A 12656-nucleotide genomic window follows, 5' to 3' on the forward strand; every position below is an offset into this window, starting at 1 on the left:
GAGAGAGATTCCTGCCTGCAACCTTGGAGAAGCTGCTGCCAGTCTGTGTAGACAATACTGAGCTAGATGGACCAAGGGTCTGATTCGGTATATGGCAGCTTCCTATGTTCCTATGCATGTGTTGTTGGGTTTTTTGCCCAACACAGTCACCCAGCATGGCAGGGTTCCCCTGACCTGATATGCCCCATGGTGGCTGATCTGCTTATGCCACAACAACAGTCCCAGCCCTGGAATTTTGATCATGTTCTTGGAGCCATCCATGACATTACCCAACTCTGCCCATCCAGAACCACCTGGATACATGGAGCATCCCAGACTCATTGGGAGACTCATTGGGAGTCTATAAGGGTTGAGGGGAGAGGAAAAGGTGCCAAATATGAGTGCTATTGTTAAACAGAGATAACAGGAAACCCACATCGGGGGGGGGGGGGCTACAGTTGGATGGTGTACCAAATGAGAGTTTAGTCCAGTGGAGACCTGAAGCTCATGGATCCTCTGGCCCTCCCGCATATTTTCTTTAGTAATTGGGGCGGCAGGGAGCCTTTTGCGTGCATGCACATATTTTCTTTAGTAATCGGGGTGGCAGGATACCTCCCTGCTGCCCCTTCCCCCCGCTTGGCTGCAAAAGGCAATGCAGCCAAGCGGGGGAAGGGGTGGCAGGGAGGTATCCTGCTGCCCCGATTACTGAAGAAAATATGTGTGCAGGAGGGGGGAAAGCGGAGGGAGGGGCAAGTAAACCCTCCCCTGTCCTTAAAGGAACCTCCCACCCCAGTGCCGGACCACAGCTCCGCGGTTCCATGCACACCCCTACCTCAAGGAAAGCCAACCAGATCCTGTTTAGAAATACAATGCCCACTCAGTCAGGGTTCCTTATAAATCCTTTTCCATTCAAGTGGGTTCATGCACAGTCTCTTCAGACATTATCAACGTGAACAGCTTGATTGGAGTTACAGCTCAAGGAATTGCATGGTGAACATGTTATGGTGCTGCCCCCTTCAGACAAACAGTGGTTTATGTTGAGTGGGGAGGTGTGAGTGACACCAGGGGAGTGGGACTTCCTCCCCACTTTCCCCACTGTACATGTGAGTGCTGCTATTGCTGATAAGGTCTGAAGAGGTCTAATGTAGTACCCCCAAATTCTCAGCAGCAGCACCGTTACTCCACACAAATGTGACACAGTAGAAAATGTGCTGGAATTTGATCCATAAGGTCTGCTTAGAATGTTATGAAGATGGATAAGAATTACAAGCACTTTGTACTGGAAGTTTGAATAGGGAGTACAAATGGAAAATAAGCCCTTGGAAAGACAGTTTTATGTAATTTTGGGTCTCATCTCAGAACCATTTCAACTTGTGGCAATTGCAAGAAAAAGCCAGCCAATGCTGACTTGCAGCCATATCAACAGATGGTGATAGGCTGACAGCATGCAGGAGATTTGGCTTTTGGCATGCTGCTATTAACCCACATGCAAGGTGACAGCCTGCCAAAGCTGAATCCTACACCTGGTGACAGATACAGATGACCACCTGTATGTCGGAAGCATTTCCTTCAACACTCAGTGCTGCACATTTGTTAGAACTTTAACCTGAACACACTGGTATGATTTAGCACCTTGTTCTAGTTGCTTCATTTCACCTTTGGCATAATAATAATAATAATAATAATAATAATTATCATTATCATCAACAACTTTATTTGTTAGCCCCCTCATAACAAATTGTTCTCTGGGCAGCTCACAATACAACATTAAAACATTTAGTAAAAAAAAAATTAACCCATGAAATCACAACATACCAAAAAAACCCAATTTATTTTATTTATTTATTTTATTTTATTTATATACCGCCCTTCCAAAAATGGCTCAGGGCAATTTACATTAATATTTTATTGTTTTGATTTAAAAACTGTTTAAAAGTCCATTTTAAAAATCAAATTTAAAAATCAATGTTCTATTGTTTTATGGCTCTTCTCTCTTAAATCTATATTACTCAACTGTGATGGTAACTATCAGATGTATTCAACTGAGAAATAGTAACAGAGTGCGTTTCTCACATATCATCTACAGTCAATCTGGCCCTGGTTTTAACATTATTTGATAAACAACATGACATATTAATTATTAACATTATTAGAAGAGATGTTTTGGTTCCATGCCAGATTGCAACATGCTAGGTTATTTCTACTGAAGTGCCGTCTTGGTGGTATTCATACTGCAAGAATTCTGAGTCAGTTGTAGATATTCCACAGCAGGCTTGTTTCATATGACTTCCAGAGACCATCAGAACTGACTTGTCACATTGGCTGAACATGATATTTTCTTTTCTTTTCTTTTCTTTTCTTTTCTTTTCTAAAAGTGTGTCCTACTTATGACTTTTCAAGTTATTTATTTCAAATATATGCCACATTACTTCCACCATGGAATTTAAGGCAGCATAAATAGGACTAGTCACCCAAACCTAGATCTGCTTAGCTTGAACACGTGGCTATATCACAGTTCCTCCAACCATCTCTGAACCATCTCCAACCATCTCTGGAAATGAAGTTGGGCGTGGTCCCTACTTGACCAAAAAAAAAAAAAAAAAAGGCAATACTTAACAGATCACAAGAGACTTGCAAGAATATGAACTTTTTACTGTGGCTGACATCCTGACTAAATAAGCACCAGTTCTTCTGAAAAGTCCAGTTAACTCAACTCCACTGCTGACTCAGTGCTCCCCATGACTTCAACTATCTCAATAGTGACAATCATACAAGTGTGAATTTCAACAACTTCCTCTTTCCCTGGAAGCACTCTGTATCTCACAAAAATATATCCTTAAGGGTTGCATGACCCTCAGGGGTATATTTTCCTGTGGTATAGAGTGCTTCTTGGGGAGGTCATCAAAATCTATACACACCCTAAGCTATTGTTGCTGTTGAGTTAGTTGAAGCTATTGGGGACACTGCCACTTATCATGTAACACTGGTCCTTCCTTAGTCTGGATGTCAGGCTATATTTCTACAGCATCATGCCAGGTATATGAATGACTAAATTTATAAACAGGCATTCAAAGCAATCAAAGGCAAACTAAATTAAGAAGAACATTCCTTTCTGACCTCTCTGTCTCTAATTGTTTTCTTAGGCTAACACATGATAATTTGTTAACAGCTCTGATGAAAGACAATATTCCTTCCATGCTTGTCAAGCCAACCCAACATGTGGTGTAACGGGCTAATTTGTACTTTTTTTTTTGGTCTTATGGAATCTAGTAAATGACATTGAGTTCAGTATCTTCAGATCAATTTTCAAAAGGATGCTGCCAGCCATATCTGAAGATCATGAAGAACCTGAAAAGCTCTATTCAGGTATCTGTGGGGTGGCAGATCAAAGAGATGATTCGAAGCTTTGAGAGTGAAGAATATGGTGACGTTTCCCCATAATTATACCACAGGAGAATGCTGGGATGGTTAGCATGTTTGAAGTCTTCCATCCCAGCACCTCCACTAGAGATGTGAAGGCCTGGAAAAAATGGGTGGGGGGGAGGAAAAAACATCCCCCCCATTTTTTTCTGGAGGAAAATTGATTTTTTCAGTTTTTCCAGACCTTCACATTTCTAACCGCCACACACATCAAAGAACTTTATGTGGAGAGTATGATAGAACTTCAGGCTGAATTAGAACTGTTCTGCCTGACTACCTTTCCACATTTATTTTTAGGTTTTTGGTTCACACTGGGCAGCTTCAGTGATTGAATTTGTGTTGGTTTTTCATGCAGCCATTAAAGAACCAGCACCCCATGAAAAAAGAGAGGAGCAGGGGCATAGCGACTATTGAGCAAGGTGGGATAATTGTCCCCAGGCCTGGGAGTTCCCCAACACTCCCCATCATCCTCAGCTAGGGCTCCCCTTTTCCCCCACTTGCACCCAGCCTGCAAGCAAAGTGCTTGCTGGCTGGGAGCATGAGGCATGCCCCTCACCTCTCCAGCCTGCATTTCATGCTGACATTGGAGGGGTGGGCTCTCCCTGCTGGGCATTGATCCTTCCCCTGCATCTGAAATCAGATGCAAGGGGGCAGGGGCAGTGCTAAGAACAGGGCTGTGACAGCCCCAGCAGAATTTCTTTTTCACCTGGAAAAGAGTTCCCTTTCAGAAATTCCACCAACAGCTGACTGGGGAAATGAAACTCTGCCATGTCTGTCACAGCCCTGTTCTTGGCACTTACCCTGGCCCTTGGATCTGAAGTCAGACACAGGGGGCATGTCTTGGCCACATGTACACTTCACACACATGAAGGAACACCCAGGGGGAAGGGGAGCTGCCAGTCGGACTTTGTCCCAGGCCCCCACCAAGCTCCCTACACCCCTGGAGATGAGTAGTCTTCACACACTCCAAGCAAAGAGCTTTTGGTTTATTACTTCAGTTTATCTAGAACACAGAAGCTGCCTCTTATTGAGTCATTCAGTTGATCAGTCTAGCCCAGTTTTGTCTACTCTCAGACCAGCCGTGGTTGCCCATGGCCTAAGGCAGCGGACTTTTCCAGAATCTGCTGAGATCCTTCCCTAGAGATAACAGGGATCAAACTAGGGACCTTTGACTTACAGAGCATATGATCTTCCACTGAGCTATGGCTTCTCCTCTTGGTGTTTTTGTTTGTCTCAGTTCCTCAACATTTGTTCTAACCAGGACCAAAGCGTCTACCATTCTGCTTCTCTCATCTCCTCAATAGTTTCAGTTGGCTCACGGGACAGATTTGAAGGTCAAGATAATTAATTTTGGTCTTTTGCTGTTTATAGCTTTGTAGCATTTGAGCTGTCTGCCGAACATTCTACCGGGGTTTATGGGCATAGGTTGGCAGTGCTCAAATGAGGGTCCCACTGAAGCCGATCTGCTACACTTGCAAGCATTTCCCTGAAGCAAACACCATAAGGAATGCAGACCTCATTTAATGAATAGATGCATTTGGGAAGCTCCAAGTCTAATTCCCGACATTTTTTGAGGGGGGGGGGATTTTTTGTGCCAAGCCTGTGGGGAAATTGCCAGACTGAAGGATAGGATGGCAAGTAGCCCACCCTGGTTCTATAAATGTAAATTCTCTTCTTTCTCCCTAATGCTCTAATGTTCTGTGTTGAGTCAGTATATTACCTCTGGGAAGCTTGATGTCAGAGCACCTGTATGCAAATTGAACATGATATTGTAAGTGTGGTTGCAGGTTGATGCCAAGATCCTTTGCAGCCAGACTGCCAGGGCATAACCAGCCTGAACTCATGTTTTCCCACTTTCGAAGCAGACATCTTTTGTAATGCTCTAGGAGAGTTTATGTACGAGTTATGGTGAATCACACTTGGTTCTATCTTAACAATCTCTGTGTAACATGTTCCAGAGCAGTAGCCATGTTTGCCTGCAGAAACAAAAGCAGACAATCCTTTTAGCACCTTAAAGGCTAACACTTTTATTGTTGCATAGGCTCTCATGGATGTCCACTTCATCTGATGTGTAGACTCTAATCCATGAAAGCTTATACTACAGCAAATTTGCTTGTTCTTAAATTGCCACCGAAGACTTCCAGGTGGACCGTTATTGCAGTGGATCAAACAAGTGTTAAAAATACAGGAATAGGTCCCATAAAAAATTAGCAACCCATAGCAATGGGGAATGTAACAATCAGAGGCGTATCTAGGGAAAATAGCGCCTAGGGCAAACACTGAAATTGCGCCCCCTGTCCAAGCATCTGACACCCATCTTTCAGATAACTTTACCATAATATCAGCTGAAAAATACAAGTCAAGCCCGTTAATCTTTTAATATTTCAAAAACTATTTAGCAGTGGACTTAGACAGACCAAAAAATGCTGGAAAACTACACATTTCAGTGTGTGGGGGCTCATGAAATACCCAAATACTATGTGGAGATGTACTTGGAAAACTAAACAGAAGTGCCTGTCTAATTCCCTACTATGCATTGTAGCATCACCATTACATAAGTTTTAAAAATCAATGGAGAATTTGACTTTTCCCAGATACTCTGTAAATAATTAAAGGATATGCAGAGTAAGCTGTGTCACTGCTTGGAATATATTCTAGTCTTTCAGAAAGACAGTTAAAATGAGAGAAAGAGAGCAAGAAACTCCCAGTGGGCCTTAATATTAAGGGTTTCACACTGATTCAAAGACAAACTCACCATTAATAGCCATATTAGCAAGACATCACATTTAACTCACTTATCACAAGAAGCAAAGTAAGAGCAAATGAATACAATCCTAGCTCTTAAGCGTCAGCTCAGTATTCACAAGCCCTGATTCTCTGTACATAGTGCCAATCTGAATATGTGTACAGTGTCTTATATTATATTTTTATTATTATTATTTTTACCCATAGCCCCTTTGGGGGGCTTCCTAAAGGCTGGGGGGGTTTGCAAAGGTTCCCCCTCACCCCACTGGCCTCTAGGGCCTCGCAGGGACCATTTGAGCATGTGCAGTGGCCGTTTTTAAATATATATATATATATATATTTTTTAAAAGGCCACTGAAAACAAAATGGCCACCGCGCATGCTCAAATGGCCTCTGCAAAGCCTGGCATGACCTAGAGCCTCACAGAGGCCATTTGAGCATGCACGGTGGCCATTTTGTTTTTGGCAGCCATTTTTTTTAAAAAATTAATTTTACAAAATGGTGCCCCCCTTCAAGTGGCGCCCGGGGCACGTGCCCTGCCTGCCCTACCCCTAGATACGCCCCTGGTAACAATGCAGATGACAATAATGCATGTAGTGATGGTCTTTCACTCTTGGTACAGAAAAAGGAGTCCTTTTTCTGCAAGAGATAGTGGCCAACATTCAAGGCAAGGATGCATGGATGCAGTGAGAGACCGGCTGAATAGAACATCCCAAATAACTGTGCCAGTGCAGTGGGGAAAGGGCATGTCACCTTCCCCTTCTCCAGTAAGGGGACTGTGTGACCCTCAGGGACATATTTTCACATGGCACAGAGCATTACCTGGGGAAAGCGATGGCATCAATTATCATTCCTAGGGGTGTGCACAAAACCAGCTTGGCCTGTTTGGTTTGAATTCAAACCCAATTCAAACCAGTGAGGGTAGGTTTGGTTCTGGTTTTGCTCAAATCCCAACCCAAAAGGTTCTAAAAGGTTCTACATAGGGTATAATGGGGACTTGAACTCACCCATTATTCCCTATGCAGAGTATCTAGGGGCACAAAACCAAGGTGGGTTGTAGGTACCCATGGGTGCCTACCACCAACCAAATCCCAAAGCAATCCCTCAATATTAAATGAATTTCTGAAGATTTTTACATTTTTTGCATTTCCCCTATAGGGGATAGTGGGGATTTGAGGATGCCCCAACTGCCCCCTGGGGGGTGCCTGGGCACCAAAGTGGATTTTGGGGCAAAGCACATTGTGCCACAACTCCCCACTGAAGCCCCAAGTTGGTGGGGTACATGATTTTTAAAAATATAGATATTTAAAATATTTTAGCGTGTTTTGGTGCAATGAATAGGGACTGCTGATCCATTCAGGGGGGGAAAATTGTGTGTGGCCTTAATTGCTGTGAACCGAGTTGTTGTGCCCCCCCCACACACACACAAACAAACACTGGTAAGGGGCACTCACTCCTTCTTCTTCTTCTTCTTCTTCTTCTTCTTCTTCTTCTTCTTCTTCTTCTTATTATTATTATTATTATTATTATTATTATTATTATTATCATCATTATTTCTTGTTTACACAGTCAGACAGGTGTCAGTCAGACAGGTGTTATTGACTGGTTTGTTTTATACAGACATCGAGTCCTTCTCAAGGACCTGGGATGGCTGAATTTTATTGTCAATTGTTATAGATATCGTCGCAGAATATAGGCTGTTCCCAGTAAAGCTGCTTTTTGTAATTGGCTGATGGTGATTTCTTTGGCCCCTATGGTGTTGAGGTGCTCTTCAAGGTCTTTTGGAACTGCACCCAGGGCGCCAATGACCACTGGGATTATTTTGGTCTTTTTCTGCCACAGCCTTTCAATTTCAATTTGTAGATCTTTGTATTTGGTGATTTTTTCTATTTCTTTTTCTTCTATTCTGCTATCCCCTGGTATTGCTATGTCGATTATTTTGACTTGTTTTTCTTTCTTCTCAACTACAGTTATATCTGGTGTATTGTGTGGCAGATGTTTGTCTATTTGTAGTCGGAAGTCCCATAATATTTTTACATCTTCATTTTCTTCAACTTTTTCAATTTTATGGTCCCACCAATGTTTGGCTACAGGTAGCTTGTATTTTTTGCAGATGTTCTAGTGTATCATCCCTGCTACTTTGTCATGCCTTTGTTTGTAGTCAGTCTGTGTGATCTTTTTACAACAGCTGATTAGGTGGTCCAGTTTCATCTGCTTCTTTACAAAGGCAGCACTTGCTATTTGTGGTTGATTTTTCGACGTTTGCTCTTATTGCATTTGTTCTTAGTGCCTGTTCTTGTGCAGCCAGTATTAAACCCTCTGTTTCTTTCTTCAAGTTGCCATTCTTAAGCCATTGCCAGGTCTTAGTGGTGTCTGATTTTCCACTTATATTGTGCAAATATTGACCATGCAGGGGCTTCTTTTTCCATTTTTCTGCTCGGTTCTTGACTTGTTCTTTCTTGTAGGCCTGCTTTGTTTCATTGGTGTTGAATAGTTTTGCGTTATTGACCATTTTAAGTGCATCTTCTTCACTGTCCTTGATATATTCTTCAAGGCCTCTTTTCTCCTCCTCTACTGTTTGATGGACTTGCAGCATTACTCTTCCACCTGAGCCGCGAGGGAGGTATAGCCTATCGACATAACTGCTATTATTATTTCTTGTTTACACAGTCAGACAGGTGTTATTGACTGGTTTGTTTTATCCAGACATCGAGTCCTTCCCAAGGACCTGGGATGGCTGAATTTTATCATCAGTACTGTTGGTTATTATAGATATCGTCGCAAAATATAGGCTGTTCCCAGTAAAGCTGTTTTTCTTTCTTCTCAACTACAGTTATATCTGGTGTATTGTGTGGCAGATGTTTGTCTGTTTGTAGTCGGAAGTCCCATAATATTTTTACATCTTCATTTTCTTCAACTTTTTCAATTTTATGGTCCCACCAATCTTTGGCTACAGGTAGCTTGTATTTTTTGCAGATGTTCCAGTGTATCATCCCTGCTACTTTGTCATGCCTTTGTTTGCAGTCAGTCTGTGCGATCTTTTTATTATTATTATTTATTATTATTTCTTGTTTACACAGTCAGACAGGTGTTATTGACTGGTTTGTTTTATCCAGACATCGAGTCCTTCTCAAGGACCTGGGATGCCAGAATTTTATTGTCAATTGTTATAGATATCGTCGCAGAATATAGGCTGTTCCCAGTAAAGCTGCTTTTTGTAATTGGCTGATGGTGATTTCTTTGGCCCCTGTGGTGTTGAGGTGCTCTTCAAGGTCTTTTGGAACTGCACCCAGGGTGCCAATGACCACTGGGATTATTTGGGTCTTTTTCTGCCACAGCCTTTCAATTTCAATTTGTAGATCTTTGTATTTGGTGATTTTTTCTATTTCTTTTTCTTCTATTCTGCTATCCCCTCGTATTGCTATGTCAATTATTTTCACTTGTTTTTCTTTCTTCTCAACTACGGTTATATCTGGTGTATTGTGTGGCAGATGTTTGTCTGTTTGTAGCCGAAAGTCCCATAATATTTTTACATCTTCATTTTCTTCAACTTTTTCAATTATTTATTTATTTATTTTATTTTATTTTATTTTATTTTATTTTATTTTGATTTCTATATTGCCCTTCCAAAAATGGCTCAGGGCGGTTTACACAGAGAAATAACAAACAAATAAGATGGATCCCTGTCCCCAAAGGGCTCACATTCTAAAAAGAAACATAAGATAGACACCAGCAACAGTCACTGGAACTACTGTGCTGGGGGTTAGGGTAGAGAACAACTTAGAAACTTAGAAAACAAAAAACCCAGTAGCAGTAGCAGAAGACAGACACACTCAGCCAGGGAAAATTACTTTGGAGAAGAAGCGGGGGGGGGAGTGGGGGGGCAGAGGGGACTGGGGAGACCTCACCACCACTGGCACAGAGGCAGGCAGGCATGCACAAGAAGTCTGCAGCCAAACTCTTTCACCAGCAGCCACCAGTAACAGCAAGCAACAAGAGTGATTTTTCCAAGGCCAGGGCTTGCCTTTAAATAGAACTTGAAACTCCCTCCTTTTGGAGGCAGGGCCCCTCCCCTCCACCCTGGCCAATAGGGTGACAGTTCTCAAGGACTGGCACCCCTGGAAAGCCTATCAAAGAGCCAGAGACATCTAGCCAATCAGGGAAGCAGGAGCTTGGCAAATGAAATCAAGCAAGACAGGTGACATAAAATGGAGTCTGAGGCTTGAGCCTTCAAGCCTCTTTGAACCAGTTCAAACCGAACCAGGCTCGATTGGTTCAAACCCAGACCAGCATTGCCAATGCAATGCCCTTTAGAATCTGAACCGGTTGCACATCCTTAATAGTTCCTTTCCCACAGCATGTTGTGCATCCTTGCTCTGTGTGCCAGCCAGTAGGTGCAGTGTTAGGAATAACAAATCTCCAGTCATACTGAGTTCCCAATACGGCTCAAATAAGATTGGGGCAGGTTAAACAGAGCTATGCCCCCATCAAAAAAGTGCTTAACTCAATTTGAGCCAATGTTGTTGGTAGCCCTTGAGAAAATACCCCCCTGCTCTATTAGCACCTGGAACAGTGTAAAGCACGTGGACTCCATGTGCCAGATGGGGTGCCAGATGTGGAGGTGCTAGAGAAGGAGAGACTTTTCTCCATTCCTGCTATGGCAGCCAAGTAAATGCATAGAAGGGAGGTTTGGAGGATCATTGGTAGATTGGCAGGTGGGGACAAAGTTCTTCTCTACCTCACATTAGAATCTGAGCCAGAGGTTTTGGACTAGAAAAGATCCCTGTATGAAACCTAGGAGAGCTACCGGCAGCCAGTATAGACCAGTGTTTCTCAACGTTTTTGGAGTCATGGACTGGTACATTATTCATGCACCGTTTCCTGGACCAGCAGTTAGTAAAGGGGGTCATCCCCCTCACCCCTCCCAGGTACCCCCCCCCCAACAATTTCAGGCAGCTCTCAAGGAAGTGAAATGAACGTTATCCAGCATGGTGGGCTGCCTGGAAATGAATTCCGGAGAGCTCCCGGTGGCCACTGCCAGCCCAAAATTTTTTGGGGTGTGCGTGTGTGATTTTTATTAGTGATGCCTCATGGACTAGTACCCAATGCCCCGTGGACCAGCACTGGTTTGCGGACCACTGGTTGAGAAACACTGGTATAGACGATATAGCTGAGCTAGGTGGGCCATTCTATAATATAGAAATATATGAAACAGAAGTCTCAGTGACAACTCTAGTTAGGAATACCTCCCAGTTTTCTTTCTTGGCCTCAGTGACCAAAGGCATGTGTTAGACCAATATGCTAGCAGGCTCTGTGCCACTGTGCAGATGGATATAAATGCCAAAACCCAACAGAATAAATGCTCATCATCTCGATACGTTAAGGGTGGATATATGATTTCCTCTCCATTTGAACTTCCACAGCTAATAATAAACTGTCCTCTGCAATGGAGAATGATGCCTTGTGGCATGCAAGAACCAGTGTCTCTGCTTTGAAGAGGAAAGATTATATACAGTGTCCTTGTCTTCTTTTTTTGAGCATTGGGAGGTTCCAGACAATCTTTCCACACTTGCTGAATGTGTGATTAGGTTAAATAGGCGACATGGTGTTCTGGTAAACTGGAGACCATATTGCAGAACTGCAAGATACTAAAGCCCTCTTCAGGTGTCAGGGGCATAGCTAGGTTGGAGTGGGCCCTGGGACAAATAGTGAAGATGGGCTCCTTCCCCTCCACCACCTCACCTTCAGAGAGGCATGAGGGGGAATGCTGGACATCCAGCATTCCCTATCTCTGAGAGAATCTCATCCAAAGGACAGCATTTGTCTCAATCTTGTGGGAAGCATGGAAGCAGGGCTATAGGGCACATCATCAAGTGGGACAGGGATTGCTAGCATGTGCTTATATACAAGCCCAGTATATGTGGGCTTATCCATACTCTTTGAATGCAAAGATGACTTAAGAACCAGTGCACATGAAAGAGTGACAACAGGGACATTGTTTTAAATGGTTCCCCTTGTAGTGTTCCTCTGTGCAGCACGGATTGCAATTGCAGTTACTTTAGATAATTTATTTATTTAAAATATTGATATCCCACCCCTCCAGTACACTGCTGCTCGGCGCGGCTTACAATGTTAATAAAATAGTTACAACATAGAACAATAGCAATTAATAACATTTTCAAAGACCAGGCTAAAACCACAAATAAAAATTACACATTCAAAAATTTTCAGATTTTTAAAAATATACATCTATTTTTCTCTAAGGCATACCTGTCTCTAATCCCTTGTGTGGCAGCTCTCATGAGAGTTCGCGAGCGAGCTGCTGGGAGGGGGAGAGGAAAGCGGCAGCGGAGAAGATGAGGTGCAGGTCAATGGGCAGGGAAACGAAAGCGGCAGCTGGGGGTGGGGGAGGAAAAAATGGTGGCCAGGGGAGGGAAAAGGAGAGCGGGGGGGGGGGTGAGAAGAAAGCGGGGGGGAGGGGGAGCTGAGAAGAGAACTAGAGGCACAGATGC

At 43.2% G+C, this 12656-nt stretch overlaps 1 long non-coding RNA gene across 1 annotated transcript; it reads right to left on the reverse strand.

The window, feature by feature from the left end:
• Nucleotides 1-1802: 1802 nt before the first annotated feature.
• LOC128340724 (uncharacterized) lies at nt 1803-5372 on the reverse strand. The gene is made up of 2 exons (XR_008313923.1): nt 5120-5372; nt 1803-2555 (listed from the first exon to the last, which is right to left on the reverse strand). It is a non-coding gene; the product is annotated as an uncharacterized LOC128340724 (long non-coding RNA).
• Nucleotides 5373-12656: the final 7284 nt, after the last annotated feature.

The sequence above is a fragment of the Hemicordylus capensis genome, chromosome 1 (assembly GCF_027244095.1).
Source record: "Hemicordylus capensis ecotype Gifberg chromosome 1, rHemCap1.1.pri, whole genome shotgun sequence".
NCBI lineage: Eukaryota > Metazoa > Chordata > Lepidosauria > Squamata > Cordylidae > Hemicordylus > Hemicordylus capensis.